Here is a 19989-nt window from a genome sequence, read left to right as displayed (position 1 = left end):
TAGGTCAGTCTATGTTCCCCCTTCCCAGCGCAGCTGTCATCCCCATTCACGCAAAACAAAACAAGAAAACCTATGAGCTGCTTTATTGTTGGTAGCATTTTTATTTAATCTCACTTATATTTTCAAACATGCCTGCTTGTGCAGCATATGAATGTACAAAGAGGAGGTATAATAATGGAATAACTTTTCATAGTTACAGTAGTAATTTGTTACAAATCTTAATCAGTGGTCAGTTGGAGGGGCTGGTTACAGGGACACCCTAGCACATGTTATATTTGTGAAGAGATTTTTTTTTCCTGGTAATGAGCCACTAAAACAGACATCATGTTATAAGAATCAGGCGCTCAACATTCAGAGTTTCTATTTATTTATTTGAGAATGGCAAGGACAAATCAAACTCGGATATACATATAAAGTATTGCATACCATGTAAAATTAGTTAATCTTGTTGGGCAGACTGGATGAACCATACAGGTATTTATCTTCTGTCATTTACCATGTATATGTTATGACATTCATATCCCACATTTAAAATGTATTAGGTTGAAACCAGGGAGCATTTGAAAGCCTTTTTTTTTTCCTGTGCCCAGATCAAAAAAAGAAAGATGGTTTGCAGGAACTTGCTCCTTCTGTTTTGAAGAATGCAGTGGTATATTATAAAAATACACTTAATATTGTTTTATTACTATTATTTTCTACTGGTTGATATACAGCAGAAGTTAACCAAGTCAACGTCATGGTTTGTAATATAATTTTTAATAGCAAAATATTTTTGTAGCACTGGAAATGGTGCACACTGGGGGTGGGAACTACCACCGGGCTGCTGTGGTAGCCCAGTGATACTTCCTGTTTAGCAAGCAGTAAGCCCATGTTGTGCTTACCGCCATTTAGTAAAAGACCCCCCTATGTCTGGAGTTTAACCTGGAAACTTATTAAACTGATGGAAGAATCTGGAGGTGAAGTGAAAAGAAGAGGCACTCTTGTGATTTCTTTTGTTTTCCCTCTAGACATGAATAACATCTTGAGACAATTTTTTTTCATAAAAAGTAGGTTTTATTTCTAGGTCAAAATGATATTCATTACCCCAAGAATGGCATTACAAAATTTTCTCTACACAAGAGCTTCTTTTCATCTGAAATGTTCTTGCAAATATAAGCCTGTATTGGCTAATGTCAAATATGTATTTTTGGACCCCTTGCACTTTCCTGATAGTCTTGATTGGGCTAAGATTTAGGGCTGGTGTCTGGGGTTCTTTAAGCGTATTGGTTGATTGATTGATTGATTGATTGATTATATACATGTATGCTTTGATTTTGGAAATATTCCTGTCAATATTTAGCCCACAGTGTAAGCTGCCGGAAGGGAGGGACTGCAGCAGAACACCCCTGAGGATCTTGAGTCTGCAAAGAAATGGTAGAATGTAATCCAGGCCCTTCCCCCATAAATTAAGTCCTACTTTTTTCTGGTTTTCTTGGTTAAAGCTATTGTATAATTTCTATTATAAAAAAAGATTAAAAATTACCTTAAAGTTGTATTTCTAACATTAACTAATTGTTAATTTTGTCATTCATTTCATTATTGGCTTATATTTTTTATAAATAGACATTCCTTTCTTTCATAAGCCATCAGCAAAACATATAAAATGGCCATGAGTAAAAAAAATGAACATGCTCTAACTATTAGGTAAAAGAAAAATAAGCTGTAAATAGAAAGTAGGGAAAAGAAACTTGGACGACTCACAGATACATAAGCAAGATTAAAGAGAAATGATTCAGTTAAACAAGAGACTGCTGAGTAGACCTGGCACTATGTCATGGAAAGCATTCTGGGAAGAAACCCAACTGAACCATTTAAGTTCTTTTATGTACTGATATTTTAAAATTGTGCTTTGTGTATGAATTACATCACTCAGTACACCTTAAGAGACAGCAAAAGTTAAAGTAATTTAACCTTGTGAAAAGGTGCACATGTTAATTTTTTTCTGATCTTTAGAGATTTGTGAATATTTATTTTACATTACAGTTCGTCGAACATGCATATAATAACACTTGGATTAATAAAACTTCCACTGCAATCGCACTGTAATTTTTTCCATTTCCCATAACCTTCTCTCCCCTCACCACAGTCAATTCCCCACAACTACAAAGCACACTGGAACTAGTTCTACTCCAGCAGGGTTCTTATGCCTCACCAAAAAGCAATACCAGCCTAGGAACTGTGCCCTCTGCCTGAGTATTACTGCTAGGGTCAAGCTTCATATATGGGCAAAATGGAAGCCTGGTGATTTTACAGATACAGGTCTCTCTGTGACCTCGAGGCAGGAGTGAGTAGACATCACTCCCACCCCATTACACAGCAGGGACCCCCAGTAAGCCTGGGGACAGGTCATGAAGTTGGGGTTGAGGCTTGCAGTAAGGATCATTTTGGAAAGCCTTGGACCCCAGGGGGTGAATCTGAGGGAAGCTGTCAGATGTTGAACTTGTGTCCACACATGAAGGCCTCCAGGGGATGTCTTTGTTGGGTGGGTGGGGGGAGGTTATATGATGCTGGGAGTATGGGGTGTCATGCCAGGGGTATTATATCATGTCAGGGGTTTGTAGTATCATATCAGTTCACTGCAAATGTAAATCCCACCATTCAAGTTTCTGTATTGTTGTTGTGCTTATGCCACTCCGTTTCCCTGTCCTCCCCAAGCCCCCTTGCCATCTAGATGTACTCAGCTTGCCCAGGTCAGAATGGCTTCTGTTCTGAAATGGCATTTAGATATCTGGGCCGCTCCAGATGGTTAAATGCTGCCATTTAGATGTGGGGATGCAAAAATAAGGGCCTAAACATAGTGGACCCAATATTCAGCACTATATAACGAGCCAGGAATGGCTCCTGGCCCTTTAAATAGTGCTTAGCCAGTAAGCGCTAATATTCAGCACAAGATAGCCAGTTATCTTCGCTGAATATTAATGCTCGGGGTGAATTCTATATATGGCACCAAAAAAGCAATATTCTATAAGCTACGCTTAAATTTAGGCACAGTTTATAGAATAGCACTTCCGCCCAGAACTCACGCCTAACTTTAGGCACAGCCATTTGCACCAACTGAAATGTGGTGCAAGCGTATGTGCCTAAATTGGGAACATATCTCATTTATTCTATAACAACACATGTAAATGGTAGGAGCGCCCAAGTTCCACCCATGACCCTCCCATTTCCGCACCCCTTTTTTTTCTTAGGCATAAAATTTAAGCGTGGATCTTTTGCCTAAATTTACGCCCATAAATTCCAATTAAATCTAATTAGGGTCAATAATTGCTTATTAAAAAGGCAATTATTGGCATTAGTCAGTTAGTTATTCAATTAAATTGTGCATGCAAATTGGGTGCCCACCAAATTTGTGAATGCAATTTTTGGTGACTTTTATAGAATTAGGGGATAAGCGACTTACCCCCCTGTTTTATAAAGCCACGTTAGTGGCTGTCGGTGCGCTAATACAGACACAGCCCATTCACTTTGAATGGTCTGTGTCGGCATTGCCCTGCAGCAGCCATTAGCGCAGTTTTGTAAAAAGGGGGGGGGGGGGGGTTGCCAGCTATCCATGAATATTCAAGCTCTGGCCGGCTAAGTTTAGATGGCAAATCAGACCACATAAATAGCAGTCCTATCTATGCTGTCTATTAACTTAACCGGCCAGAGCTGAATATTCACATAGGACCCCTTTTACTAAGCAGCGGTAAGCCCAATGCGGGCTTACCGCTTGCTAAACAGGAAGTACCGTTGGGCTACCGCAGCAGCCCAGCAGTACTTCCCACCCCTAGCATGCCATCATATACGGTGCTAAAAAAATATAAGGCTGCATGCTTTCCCCTTATCTATTCAATCTATATGCACAACATATGTGAAAATTGGTGGAAGACTCATCTACAGTCATTGCAATACTAATGATACCATGAAAGTGGCTGAAAGTGGAGATGATATGAATGTGTGATTAAGATCAAGGAACATACTGTCAAAATGAGCCTGCACCTTTATGTGAAGAAGACAAAGAGCCTGATAACTGGTAAAATCAATAATTTACTTCTTGATGGCTAATAAAAATAGTAGACTACTTCAACCTGCTTGAATCAATAATCAATAATAAAACAAGCAGTCAAGAAACTTGGCAAAAGAACTGTGAAGCCCATAGACAAGAGCTTCATTTGCAGAAATTTATCTCTAGATACAATAATTCAACTTGTCCAAGACGTAGTATTTTTAATAATGTCATATGGATATGAAAGTGAGACAGTGAAGAAGACAGGAAGAAAACTGAAGCCTTTGAATTATGGTATTGGAGAAGAATACTGTGTATATCATAGGCTGCCCAAAGAAGAAATCAATTGGTACAGGAGATCAAACCTAAGCTTTTCTTGGAAGCTCAAATGTGAAGATTTCAACTTTCATACTTTGGACACATCATACAAAGAGAAAGATCATTAAGGAAGGACATCATGCTTGGCAAACCAGCAATGCGATGAATTGATACAATAACTGCAGCTGTGGATGCCACCCTATCAATGATGTCCTGCCTGCCTGAAGACCGAATATAATTCAGGGCAACTATCTGGATGGCAGCCATGAGTTGACACAGACTTGAAGGCACTTAACACCAACAACAGTGTGCTTTCATTGGTAAAGACCATAGCTTCATTAAATTAAGACGTCCACATTAAATTAAAAGTAATGACAGATTGGCTTATGGATTCAGTAAACTAGCTTATAAACTTAACAAAGAAATTTAAGCATCTCTATTCTAATGTTAAGTAATATAAAGTATTTACTATTCTTTTGTTATTTCCTACCCAAAGTTAACATACAGTTGGGGGGAAGGGGGGAGCTCCACTAAGTAACAGTTTTGGTCCATTATCTTCAGCTTTAAACTTTCAACTTCCTGGAAGCCTAGTAATTCATATATCTAAATATAGTCAACCTTAGCTTGAAAATCTGACATGTACCACATGCCAATCTGTGCAAAAGCTGTTGATTAAAAATGCTGAAGAGAAGAACAGTTTGTACCTTTTCAATTATCAGTCAGTCAGTTAGTTAAATATAATTTTCTTTTTGGTCAGAAAAGAGAATCTAGTACGATTATTCTCACCATAATTTCAGGTTTCAAATATGTCATCTTCAGTTCAAGTTTTGCACTATATAACACAAACACATCTATTTAACTAGAATACAATTTGTAATTATATTAAGAACTTGTTAATTTTGCCCCAACAACCATTCTAACTAGTCTTAAAAGTCTGTAAGGCAATATATTTTGAAATCTGACTTTTAAACTGGCTGATCATTAACAATTTGTACCTGGTGACATTCTGTTAGGTTTTAGATTTCACTATTAGCAAAACATTAAGGAGCCCTGTTACAAAGGTGCGGGAAGACTAATGCGTGGGTAGTGCATGCCAAATCAGCACTATTGTCGGTCTAGCATGTGCACCTGGTGGCAATTCCAAATTTGACATGCACCAAATCTTGTGGTAGAAAATAATTTTCTATTTTCTACTTCGTGGGGCGTACCCAATGGTAATTGGCAGTTGGTGTGTGCTGCACAGTTGCCACATGGGTAGCATGTGAGCCCTTACCACTTGGTCAATGGGTGGCAGTAAAGGCTCAGGACATAAATAGGCATGTGCTAGTTTTAATTTTGCCGTACGCCCATTTCCTGGCCTATTTAATAAAACCCTTTTTTCCAGATGCAGTAAAGAAATGGCCCAGTGCGCATCCAAAACACATGCCCACACTACCACAGGCCACTTTTTACCGTGCCTTTGTGAAAGGACCCCTAAGCAAAGTTTTAGAAATAGCATGGGAAACCTGATCTTTGCTTTAAAGACAATTTCTTTCAAACTCCTTATAAAATGTAGGTTTCAGTAGCTACACATCTAAATAGAGGCATTTACATGAGCAGATCAGTTATACCGGACGATATTCATCCCAGAGTACTGATAGAACTGAAAAATGAGCATGCAGAGCTATAAAATTGAGTGTGGTACCGGAAGACTGGAGGGTGGCCAAAGTAATGCCGCTATTTTAAAAAGGTTCCAGAGGAGATCCGGGAAATTATAGACCGGTGAGTCTGACGTCGGTGCCGGGCAAAATGGTAGAGACTATTATTATTATTATTATTATTATTAAGAACAAAATTACAGAGCATATTCAAATGCATGGGCATATTATACAGTAAATAACACCTCGAGTGCGACAGGTAGTATGATGTTTTACCACCATATAAGAAGGAGAAACAAATAGATAGAGTGGACCAAAATGAACAAGGAACTGAAGTTTCATTTGACATATTTGAATTTAACACAAATAATTCAAGAAGAAGAAACGGTGACACCAGCAACATAGTCTCCTTTGTTTTGGAACCTGATCGCGATTGGGTCCTTAAACAATTTTTTTGTCACCGAGATGAACTTTTTATGAACAATAAAATTAGAATATTTCCAGATATTGCTAGAGCAACACAAAAGAGACGTCAAGCATTTCTAAAGCTCTGTCCAAGGGTCCTACAGTTGGGAGGATTATTTTGGTTAAATTTTCCATGTAAATGTGTGTTCAAAATTAATTCAGTTAAATATATCTTCTATGATTCAATTCAATTGAGTAACTTTCTAGATTCTAAGTAGGCTGCCACTCCTAACCAACAACTAACGGCTTTACCTATATCTACTCCGTAAAAGGAAAATTAGGCATATTATCTAGCTTATTTTCGAAAGGGAAGGACGCCCATCTTCCGACACAAATGAGGTCGCCCAAATCGGCATAATCAAAAGTCGATTTTTTGCATCCTCAACTGCTTTCCATCGCGGGGACGACCAAAGTTCATGGGGGCATGTTGGCAGTATACCGAAGGCGGGACGGGGGTGTGGTTAAGAGATGGGTGTCCTCGGCCGATAATGGAAAAAAGAAGGGTGTCCTTCACGAGCATTTGGTTGACTTTACTTATCCCTTTTTTTTCACAACCAAGCCTTGAAAAGGTGCCCGAACTGACCAAATGACCACCAGAGGGAATCTGGGATGACCTCCCCTTACTTCCCCAGTGGTCACCAACCCCCTCCCACCCAAAAAAGTATTAAAAAACATTTTTTCCAGCCTCTATGCCAGCCTCAAATGTCATACCCAGCTCCATTACAGCAGTCTGCAGGTCCCTGGAGCAGTTTGTAGTACATAAGTAATGCCACACTGGGAAAAGACCAAGGGTCCATTGAGCCCAGCATCCTAACCATGACAGCAGTCAATCCAGGCCAAGGGCACCTGGCAAGCTTCCCAAACGTACAAACATTCTATACATGTTATTCCTGGAATTGTGGATTTTTCCCAAGTCCATTTAGTAGTGGTTTATGGACTTGTCCTTTAGGAAACCGCCTTCACACTGTTCTCCAGCAGGTGGACCCAGGCCTATTCCCCCCCCCCCCCCCATCTGTTACACTTGTAGTGGTAAATGTGAGCCCTCCACAACCCACCCGAAACCCACTGTACCCACATGTAGGTGCCCCCTTCATCCCTAAGGGCTATGGTAGTGGTGTACAGTTGTGGGTAGTGGGTTTTGGGGGGGCTCAGCACCCAAGGTAAGGGAGCTATGCACCTGGAAGCAATTTCTGAAGTCCACTGCAGTGCCCCCTAGGGTGCCCGGTTGGTGTCCTGGCATGTGAGGAGGGCCAGTGCACTACGAATGCTGGCTCCTCCCACAACCAAAGGGCATGGATTTGGCCGTTTTTGAGACGGCCGTCCTCGGTTTCCATTATAGGCGAAAACTGAGGCCGGCCATCTCTAAGGTTGACCTAATTGTTGAGAATTGGGCGTCCCTGACTGTATTATCGAAACAAAAGATTGACGCCCATCTTGTTTCAATAATGCGGGTTGCCCCGCCCTTTCATGGTGCCGTCCTTAGAGATGGGCGCCCCCGTTTGATTATGCCCCTCCACATTACTCCAGGGTACTAGTTGTGAGTAACTTCATCTTGGGGAGTTTTTACTAAGATGCTTAGGCACCTAGGTGCACCCAATGCACGCCAATTCAGAACTACCGTGTATCCTGGGCAGTAATTTCATTTTTCACACGCGCCCACTACATGCGCCGGAAATTTTCTGGCGTGCAGCACTAACCAGGCAGTAATTGACATTGTACATACACTGACGATTACCGCCCAGTTAACACATGAGACCTTACTGCTAAGTCAATGGGTGGTGGTAAGGTCTCAGGCCCAAAATGGATGCCTGCCAATTTTCATTTTGCCGTACTTTCCATTTTCGGCCAAAAAAAGGCCTTTTTTGCAGGTGCGCTGAAAAATGAACCTGCGCACACAAGTGTCTACACTTTTCGGTGCACCTTTGTAAAAGGACCTCCTAAAGACCTCCATTGTTCTCCCTTTGAGTGCTCACGTCTTGTCTACAGTCCTTCAACCAGTGCATCCTAAGAGTATGGAAGTCAGTACCTTAATGGCAGTCCCATACTCTCAGGTGCATTAGACCGAAAAACATTCAAGTTGTAGATGATCTGGACACTTTTTTTTTAATACTTTTTCCTGGTCAATCATCCAGGCATACAGGGAGGGGACTTTCTTATTCATTCCATACAACCATCCAAATATATATCCAAATTAGATTGTTGGGCATCCCTAACCAAATATTCATGGACATCTTTATCAAATTCCAATAATACAACCACAAATTAGACCAGCTCAGTAACAGTACAGCACAGGTACGTCATTTGTAAAGATAATCGCTAATATCAGTACGTCAGCATTCTACCAATTTAGATGCATGCACAGCAGGACATCAGACTCTGATGCTCATTTATCAGAAATCTGAGTAATCATGAATCCTGCCTGCCAGTTTAGCTCTCCTAACCAAGGTCAGGATAGAAAGTAACCAACTTCACTATTAATCCAGTACATAAGAGTCTGTCAAATATTGTAGTCTTTTACCCTTAGTACTTCTCTCTTTCCATATCTGTTGGCTATCTCTAAATTACTACTACTTTGTGGTTCTAAATGTGGTACAAGTGGATTGACATACTGCAATTCAGTTTTAACAATATACTACTGAATTCTATTTTCATCAGTTACAGAACATGTCTTGTCATCATTTACATTTCTACTCTTTCCACCAGATTGAGTCTCTTCTACTACTGATTCAATCTTATCAATATCTCAAGGAACCAATTTTAATTGATTCTTATGCAAAGTCTTTACTTGTCCTGTTTTATTTTTCACTGTGAATATATTTTTCTCCTTGCCAAAAATGATAATTACCTTCATATGGTTCTTCCTCCAAGTTTGGAGGAAGAACCGTATGAAGGTAATTATCATTTTTGGCAAGCAGAAAAATATATTCACTGTTCTGAATTTTATGATGATCACAAAATCCCTGTTTCCTAACCAAAACCCAACTTCCTAAATCCAGATTAATTATCTTGCATGAGAGAATATGACAGACGTGTGAGAAGTACTACTCTGGATTTTGGAAGTTGGGTTTTGGTTAGGGAACAGGGATTTTGTGATCCATCGCAAACTGGGCTATTTCACTTGTTTCCTCAAGTTTTGGTTGGTGCTCTAACAATATTCCATATCACTTACTTCTCCATTAGGGTCATTCACATATAGTTCTTCATAAGGTAACATTTTTTCTTTTCTCAACATGAGGTAAGCAGGTATATATCCAGAGGCACTATGAATTGTGCTATTGTAAATCTGGTTCACTTCAAAGTTGCTGACCATCTCTGCTTCATATATTCACAAAGGGTTTTGAGTATTTGATGCATGGTTCTATTGTAGCATTCACATCTGCTATTACCCTCTGGGTGGTAAGGTGTAGTACTTGATTTTTATATTCCGTACCATCAGCACAGTTCTTTCATCAGTTTGGCTTTGAACACTTTCCCTTGATCAGAATGTATTCTGTGAAGACACCCATATATTGCTATCCAATTCCTTACTAAAGGTTTTGCTACTGTTTTACCTGTCTGATTCTTGGTGGCTACTGAGGTAGTAAATCTGGTAAATAAATCTGTCATCACCAGAACATTTTCATAACCTATCTTGTCTTTTTCAAGAACAGTAAAATCTAATGCAATCACTTTCAAGGGTTAGTTTTTTTTTATATATATATATATATATCAAAGTATTATAATGCTGCTTTCTCCCAGGGACACACTTCTTTTGCATACATACACAGCCCATTATCCAGACCGTGGGAGGTAGCCAGGCAGCTTCCCATGGTTAGTGCTGAGCCCAGATTTTCAATACTGGGCCAGTTCCAATGACCAGCATTGAATATCCAGGTGTTTTTTTTTTAATTGGTTTCCATTTAACCTGCCAAGCCAATATTCAGCACTGTCCGGTTAAGTTTAAACCAGAGAAAGATATACCTGCTTTTTGGAAGCCTAATTTGGCCTCCAAATTTAGCTGGTGATGCACTGAATATCGGCAGAAAGCCGGTTATATCACATGATATAACCGGTTATCCGCTAAGACGGAGAATCTAGCAGCTAACGAAAACGGAATGCAGATGAGCAAATTGTGTAGAAACCCTATTGTAATGAGATGCACTAACCTTCTCCGATTGCCTTAACGCTGGAAAATCTAACGAGAGGTCTGTACCTCTCGTTGAGGCTGCGCGGGATTGAAAAACTGCTACAAAAGTGAAAAAAACAAAAAATTGGGGGAAAAAAGTCAAGTGCTCGTCAGTGCAATAATAAAAACATCTATTTTGGCCGCCTTCCCCCCCCCCCCCCCCCCCGCACTAATAAAAACGTCTTTTTGGCAGTGCTTCACTAAGCTGAGACCTGGAAGTCCCTGAGCCAATCACAACGCATTTAGCTGAGCTAAATGCGCTGTGATTGGCTCAGAGACTTCCAGGTCTCTCAGCTGAGTGAAGCACTGCCAAAAAAGACATTTTTATTATTGCAGGGGGGAATGACGGCCAAAATGGACGTTGTTTTTGGATAGGCATCCTCAACTGCACTGTCCTCTGTCGAGCCGCATCAGAGGGGGTGAGCAGCGTGGCGTCTTCGGGCGGCACAGGGAGGTGAATTTGGCATGCGCAGAGCAGCCAGCATAACACTTGGCTGCTCTGCGTATGCTCCACCAGCCGACTGGCCGACTGTTTAACGACGGAATAGAGAATGCAAGTGAGCTACAACGAGCAGCTCATTTGCATTCCTATTCCTTGATGCATGCCCGTTCCTTATCGATTCGCTAAGGGAATCGGTAAGGAAAGGGCTTTAACGAGTCTTTAGTGCATCTTGCCCTCAGTTCCCCAGGATCAAAGTCCACTGCACTAACCACTAGGCTACTCCTCCACTCAGTATGCTTAGTTCATATGCTTAGTTCATATTTCAGCGCCAAAATCTACGCACATCTATTTACACCAACAAAAATGTGGCGTAAATCCTGGTGAATAGATTTAGGCACAACGGGCCATATTCTATAACTAGGCATGTAAATTTCGGAATGCCCATGAAATGCCCATTTCCCGCCCATAACCACGTCTCTTTTTGCCTGTGCATGTTAGAAGTTCAATGCACATCGTTACAGAATATGCTTAGCAAGATGTGCACCTAAATTCTAATCAGTACCAATTAGCGCTCATTACTGCTTGTTAAGTGCTGTTTTCAGCGCTCATTAGCTTGTTATGCACGTTGTTATAGAATCCGCTTGGATTTCGGCGCAGATCTCTAGGCATGCTATATAGAATCTGGGGGGTAAACCTTTTCTGATTTTCTGCAAACTTGTTCAGAATATACACACAGGTTATTACTTCAAATTGCACTTTCTAGAAGTAGGACTCCACAGGACTGTGGGCACCAAAAAGTCCAAAAATCCTGTTGACTATCTCACCACTTTTGTAGCTTCCCTCTACCAAAAGGAGAAACTCAGGGCAAGATGCACTAAACTACACGAGCCTTTAACCAGCCTTTAAAGAACAAGATTTTAACCTTGGCATGTACTAAAGCCCAATTTCCGTCGACGGTAGCAGCAAACGAAAACGGAATGCAGATGAGCAAATTGTGTAGAAACCCTATTAAATTGAGATGCACTAAGGTTTTCCACTTGCCTAACGCTGGAAAACTCCAGGAAAGCTAACGAGAGGTCTATACCTCTCATTGGGGCTGCCTGGCTTCTAACGAGAGGTAAAAAAATACAAATTGGGAGGGGGCAAAAACGCTCGTCAGGAGCATCCTTTATGGACAGCCTTGCCCCCCCCCCCCCCCCCGCCCGAGGTCGCTGCTGCTCCCCGCTCCCCCTGCATTAAAATCATGACTTTTTTAGGCAGCCCCGGCCCCCCTCCCTCTCTCCCTTTCTCCTTTTTTAGAAAAAAACAGCTCCTGCCATCCTTCGCCCCCGTGCCCCGCCCCCGCCGCCCCCCCTGAGGTCATCGCCACCGCTCCCCCCCTCCACCGGGCCCCCCTCCGTGAAACCGGGCCCCCCTCCGTGAAACCGGGCCCCCCTCCGTGAAACCGGGCCCGTGCAGCACCTCTCACCTCTGTGTGAAGGTGCTGCATGGGCAAGAAAAGCTGATCGCCTCCTCCGATGTCCCTCCATTCCTCCAGGGCCCACCCTCGTCTGACGTTTTTTCTAACAAAGGAGAAAGAGAGGAAGGGAGGGAGGGGGGCCGGGGCTGCCTTAAAAAGTCATGATTTTAATGCAGGGGGAGCGGGGAGCAGGGCGACCTCAGGCGGGGTGGGGGTCAAGGCCGTCCATAAAGGATGTGTTTGGTTTTGGAGGTTTTTTTTTACATTTTTGGCATGCGCAGAGCAGCCAGCATAACACTTGGCTGCTCTGCGCATGCTTTACGGGCCGATTATCGACGGTTTTAATGAAGGGTTAGAGAATGCAAGTGAGCTGCAACGAGCAGCTCATTTGCATTCCCTTTCCTTCGTGCATAGCCGTTCCGTACCGATTCGTTATGGAATTCGGTACGGAACGGCTCTAACGAGGACTTTTGTGCATCTTGCTCTCAGTCTTACTTTTACCTATCTGTAGTCATGAACGGCTGGGTTATCTCAGACAGCTCTCAGGAGAGAGAGGTGGTACAAAAAGATTACTTCATCTAATTAGGGTAAGCCAAGAATGGATGAAAATTAAATAAAATAATTTAAGTGTGAGACTTTGGTATTAAGAGAATTAATAGGTGTCACACGATTCTCATTCGGTGCAAAGATATTCACCACACTGAATTAAAGTGCAACAGTATATTGCACAATATTTTTTTCTATTTTAAAATACCTTCAAAACTTAAAAAGTAGATTTAAAAGCTTTAAAACGGACTCTTTAAAAGCAATGTTAAAAACATCCTACTGGATCCAGTTAATAAAATTCTAACTTCTGTTTACAAAGCTGTGCTAGCAGCTGCCTGTGTGGTTTTGCAGAGACAGCTCATTCACTTTGAATGGACTGTGTACCAGGGGTGTGCTGGTAAATTGTTAACAGGGGGCTCTCTCTCGCCAGCAAAGTAAAAGAGAATTCAGGAAGGGCCCAAGCCCACATTTTGGGATCCATTTGTTAAAGTAGCCATGGAGAACCGGCTCCCAAAATTCTTAAAAACTTAACAAACGGCTCTCAAGAGCCTGTGAGAGCCTGCTCCAGCACACCACTGACTGTGTCGGTAATGCCGCGTGGCTTTGTAAACAGGGGGGTAAATAATTTAAAAACCAGAGAATACCAGAGGTAAGTATATTTAAGTACAATTAGTTTGAAATATTAATTTAAACTAACTTGTTTCCTAAAATGTATGAAGTAAGTATAACTCTTGTCATTTGAGTTATAACTGGTGTTTAGTCTAACATTTTTAGATTTGTGGGGGGTTTTATAATTCAAAATGTTCCCTTTTCAAAATTATTTTGCATATGTCTGTATGGTAAGTACAGGTAAGTATAATATCTATGTCATATATAAAATTGTAAAAACCCTCCTGATGGCCAATAATAGATGACGTTTATATACAGTAATGGTAATAATTCCATAGACTAAGTGCACTGATAATGTTGTATCTTGTCACGGAAAGCCTAGCCACCCACCTGGGGCTACCCCGTGTAAGGTACTTTTATATCAGATAATCACACAAAAGCAATTGTTCTGGGCTTGTTTGCTCAGGGATATGACAATATATGTTTGTTGTAATCTCTCATAAAGAGTTATTTAGCTGATCAGGTCTTCAGTTCTTATTCTTTCTCTCCTCTCCAGTTCAACATTGACATATTTCTGGGTCAGATAATACCTATGGACCAATCACAAATGGTGTACTTCTGTCCAGCAGAATTCATGGTCATGAAGAGAGGTCTTGTTATTAGCAAAGAAACTCTTATCAGATGAGCAAACCTCCCACTTGATTCTCATTAAAAACTTGGAGCCATGGTCTGTGAAGTAAGCTCCTCCGCTCTTCCCAGGAGATAACTGGAGGCTAGTTTGCAGTAAACAACATGTCCTTGGATGAATTCATCATGGGTATGCCAAGCAGTAATTTTTCCTTTGTAGGAAAGCTGGTTTCTGATGGTTTCAGATGTATGCAGGCCACAGGCTATAGAATCCATATTAGTTATAAAAGAATAATTCAGGCTTGTATAGGCCACAGACCAGCAAAGGTGAGATAGCAGAAAAATACCCCTACATCCATGGCCACTTAGTGGTTGTATCCCCAACACAACTCAGGTCCATCTGCACCTGCCTCTTGTGCTCTACAATAGCACCCTCCTCCCACCGACTGGGTCACAACCGCCTCTTGGCGAGTCTCCCATACTCAAATTATCCCCAGTGATTTCTAGGTTACTGGGGCCACACTCCCAGTGCTCCCACAGTTTCTAGAAAGCACAAACCCAACACGCAAACCACCAGGATTCGTATCAGTCCAGACAAGCAGAGTCAACAAATATAGTGTTTATTTCACAGAACTTGGAACAGTGAAACAGAAAAAGTGCAATCACAAGAACAATAACAGATAACCAAAATGTGGATCAACTATAACGCTAACTAAATATTTGTATATTATCTAAGTAGTAACTGGGAAGACCTGGACGTATAATTGTTCACAGAACCTCAGCAAAGAGATCCTACTCTCTTTTCTTCCTGGCTAAGACTGGAGCAAAAGCCAGTAGCTCCTGGGTAACTTCAAACTCCAGGCCAATCAAAGCTCAGAACAACAACATTTGAAAATAGCTGACTACATCACTACAGGCACTTCCTTTTTGGGCTTAAACTAAAGGAGGAATCATTCACTTTTTTAAACAGCTTAAAACATAACATGCACCACCTGCTCCCCAAACTAGAGAAATACATTGCAGGAAAATATCAATTGTTAATGCTCTGATTAACTTTATAGGGTTAATGCCTTCAATATCCCACATAGAACTTTTTTGCTCGTGCTGTGGATATTGGGCTAGCTCATCACTAGTCAAAAATCTCCAAATTTAACACTGCTAATTTTGTTTATCTATATTATATTATATTCAAAACGATTAGCAGCACTTATCTGAGCTGTTAGCAACAGTTTGTCAGGGGACACTCCACAAAGAGCACCATTTACTGAATACTAGTTTAGCACATATTTTCTCAGTGTCTAAATTTGGGCACTATTTATACAATTCCCCCCTTGGGGCCAGATTCTATATATGGTGCCTAAAAAAATCTGTTTGGTAAGCACTTCCACCTAAGCGTATTCTATAAGCGGCACCTAGATTTAGGCAAAGTATATAGAATATGCTTAGTTGCTATCCCAGCATTAATCTGATTAGCTTGTTAAGCCAATTAAGTGCATTGTTATAGAACATGCCTGGATTTCGGTGTGGATCTCTAGGTGTGCTATATAGAATCCAGCAGTTAGTGTGGAATTTTTACCTCACTGGCTGTTATTAGAATGTAGTAGTAATTAAAGTGGCCATACGCTAGCAGCACATGATAAAACCCATGCTTACCGTTTAGTTCACTTTGGTCCCCTATTTTAGCAAATTGTTATATAACTTCAAGCTTTGTGCCCCCTCCTTCCCCATACCAGCACTTAAATGGAAACATGACCTCTGATGGCGATCATGGAAGACTACCATAAGGGGCACTATTTTGGAAACAGGGCTGACAGAGCAGGAACAACCAGGGTTTGCTCTTGCCCTTGGATTACTAGGTATGGAGCCCTCAGGTTCTCGATGATGGAAGGGACTGTCTTAGGAGGTGGTGGTCTGGATCGAGGGAACTGGGAATTAGATTGGGAGTAGGAGTTAAATGGGGGGTTAGGAGTTGGATCAGGTGCCAAGCACTGGTCCATTGCATTGAGTCTTGATGTTCTGAGGCTGCTGAATTAATGCTGCTTGTGAGGTGGCTTGCAAGCAAGGTTATTCGTTAACCACAGGAATCAGCAATCTGTGGTATAGAGAAACCACAGGTTGCTGACTCCCATGGTAAATCAAGGTGTTGTAAATGCACACCTTTTACCGCAGCTTGATAACTAAGGGAGTCTTTTACTAAGCCACAGTAGTGTTTTTAGCTCGCAGTAGAAATCAGCTGGCGGTAAACACCGAGACACCCATTATATTCCTATGAATGTCTCAATAATTACTGCCAGCTGATTTCTACTGCAACCTAAAAAAGATACAGCGGCTTAGTAAAAGGACCCCTTACTTCCTAAATGTTGGAGCTTTGTGCATAACTAACACTATTCTAGAATCTTAGCACATAAGTGATGGGCATGCCCCTAACCCACTCATGCTCCTCCCACATCTGCACTCCCTTGCAGTTATGCATTATAGATTTTTTTGCTAAATTTTTAGAATAGCGACTAAGCATATTTACATGCATAACTGCAAATTTGTGTCAATTAATGTCAATTAACTTCAATTATTGGTTGTTAGTGCCAATTAACTTACAAATTATTACTGGAATTATTCTATAATTTGCACGCACAATTCTACGCACTAACAGCGAAAATGTTAATGTTAATATGTTAATGTTAATATTAATGTTATATTTCCCTCTGCACCTTAAATTAGATTCAGAGTAGATTACAATTCAAGATAAAACCAGTCTACAGACCTGGGAGCTCAAAATATGATTAATATAGAATACAAACATAACATCAATAACTAATTAGAAAGCACATATGTTCTGAATAAGGTTGTCTTTAGAAATTTTCAAAAAGGTAAGTAATGTAATTGAGATTTCACCAAGATTGGTAGGGAATTCCAAATTTGAGAAGCTTGATAAGAAAATAAAGCCATAAAAGATTTCTTGGAACATAGACCCCTATAAGAGGGGACAGATAAATTTAGATTATTATCCTGCTTATAATCGAACGAGAATAACGCCCAAGTTCCGACCTAAATCGGGAGATGGGCGTTTATCTCACAAAAACGAATAACGCGGTATAATCAAAAGCCGAATTTGGGTCGCTTTCAACTGCACTCCGTCGCGGATGCGGACAAAGTGGACGGGGGCGTGTCGAAGGCGTGTCGAAGGAGGAACTGGGGCGTGGTTATCGGGCGAACAGAGATGGGCGCCCTTCGCCGATAATGGAACAGTTTTGAGCTAGAATTTAGAACACTTTTCCTGGACCCTGTTTTTTTACGAATAAGGCCCCCAAAAGTGCCCTAAATTACCAGATGACCCCCAGAGGGAGTCGGGGATGACCTCCCCTGACTCCCCCAGTGGTCACTAACCCCCTCCCACCACAACAAATGATGTTTCACAACTTTTTACTTTCACCCTCAAATGTCATACCCTCCTCCCAAGCAGCAGTATGCAGGTCCCTGGAGCAGTTGTTAGGGGGTGCAGTGGACGTCAGGCAGGTGGACCCAGGCCCATCCCCCCCCCTACCTGTTACAATTGTGCTGCTTAATGCTATTAGTCGTCCAACCCCCCCCAAACCCACTGTACCCACATGTAGGTGCCCCCCTTCACCTCTTAGGGCTATAGTAATGATGTAGACTTGTGGGCAGTGGGTTTTGAGGGGGATTTGGGGGGCTCAACACCCAAGGGAAGGGTGCTATGCACCTGGGAGCTCTTTTACCTTTTATTTGTTTTTTGTAAAAGTGCCCCCTAGGGTGCCCGGTTGGTGTCCTGCCATGTGAGGGGGACCAGTGCACTATGAATCCTGGCCCCTCCCACGAACAAATGCCTTGGATTTATTCGTTTTTGAGCTGGGCGATTTCATTTTCCATTATCGCTGAAAAGCAAAATCGCCCAGCTCACACCTTGACGAATAAAACATGGGCGTCTTTTTCTTTTAAAAAATACGATCCGCCCCGCCCCTTCACGGACCCGTTCTCGGAGATTAACGCCCATGGAGATAGGCGTTTCTGTTCCATTATGCCCCTCTATGGGTACCATACTTAGAAATCAGTGCATTTAACATAGAATACATATAGCAAGGAGCCACTCCTTGCATGCAGTATCTTATAGACAAGACAGCAGAGCTGAAAAAGGACCCCAGCCTCCTCTGATAACCAGTGGAGTTTTTCATAGCATGGGGATGTGCCTAAGCTACAGATAAGATGGATTACAGTGTCCTAGATGGTTCTAAGTTTTGTGCCTGCAAGATTATAGAATGAGGGGGAAATGCTTTTTTATAAAATTACCTGCATAGACCCATTTAGAAATGTAAATCTGCTGTTTATATCAGTGAATGTTACATAACCCTGTCATGAAACGCCTAGCCACTTGCCTGGGGTTACCCCCGCAGCCACATATGTCCTCAGCAAAGCTCAGGTCTGTCTACACCTGCCACTCATGCTCTACACTAGCACCCTTCTCCCACCAACTGGGTCACAACTGCCTCTGGGCGAGTCTCCTGCTCTCAAATTATCCCCAGTGATTTCTAGGTTACTGGGGCCACACTCCCAGTGGTCCCACAGTTCCCAGAAAGCACTCATAGATCCAACACACAAACCACCAGGATTCTTTATCAGTCCAGACAGACAGAACGAGCACACAATTGTATTTATTCTCATAAAAATACTGAACAGTGAACAAAAAGATTCAAATAACAAACAGTAACAAGTAACTGAAAATGGATCAATTATAACACTAACTAAACATTTGCATACTGGCTAAACAGTACCTGGGAAGATCAGGACATAATTTACCAAGCCTCATCAAAGAGATCTGTCTCTCTCTCTCTTCTTCCTGTGCTAAGACTGAAATAACAACTGCTGGGTAATTTCAAAACTCCAGGCCAATCAGAGCCCAGCACAGTCAAGTTTCAAAGAAAAAATGGTTACATCACTGCAAGGCACTTCCTATTATCTGTGTGCTACCTAAAAGAAAGAGAAGTCAGTCCTCTGTAACAGTTTTAAACATAGCCAAAAATAAGACCCTCTTGCAAAGTACTATTAAGATATTCCTAAGGATTGCAAAAAAGTAAAAAAGGGGAAAAGTCTCAGCACCCACGCCTCCACCCAACAAACATTAACAGGGTGGAAAGGACTTAAACTAGGTCAGATTCTCTTCATCGATATTAAAAACCCTTTCATACAAAATTTTGTTAAAGCTCCAAGGAATGTTTAATTTTAATGGATCCACCCAAATCGTGGCAAACAAAAGAAAAAAGCAAACACTTAGCTTTTGACTTAGTTGAAGATTCAAGAGTGTCTATAAAGTCAATCACACCAACTGTGCCCAGAGTTTTGCTATAATCAGCTGTCTCAAGGCATGAACAACCAATCAGTTAGTTAGTTAGAGCATAAATCATTTTCATACCACCAGAATCCAGTTTTAAGCATAAATATGCACCATCTGCTGTCCAAACAGGAGAAATACACTTCAAACATAATTAAGAGGGGAAAATATCCAAAACATTTCACAGGCTTAAAACACACTGTTTCTTCACAAACCCTTCTAAAATGACCTCCTTATTTAAATGAGCTGATAAATAATGCAAATTGGCTCATTTAAAATATAGCAATAGTTTTCAATAGAGCTTGTATCTGCATTAACAGCTCTCAATATGAAAACTTAAGTGCACTTGTAAGTAT

Source organism: Microcaecilia unicolor, chromosome 7 (assembly GCF_901765095.1).
Source record: "Microcaecilia unicolor chromosome 7, aMicUni1.1, whole genome shotgun sequence".
In the NCBI taxonomy this organism is placed as follows: Eukaryota; Metazoa; Chordata; class Amphibia; order Gymnophiona; family Siphonopidae; genus Microcaecilia; species Microcaecilia unicolor.
This window is presented reverse-complemented; position numbering follows the sequence as displayed.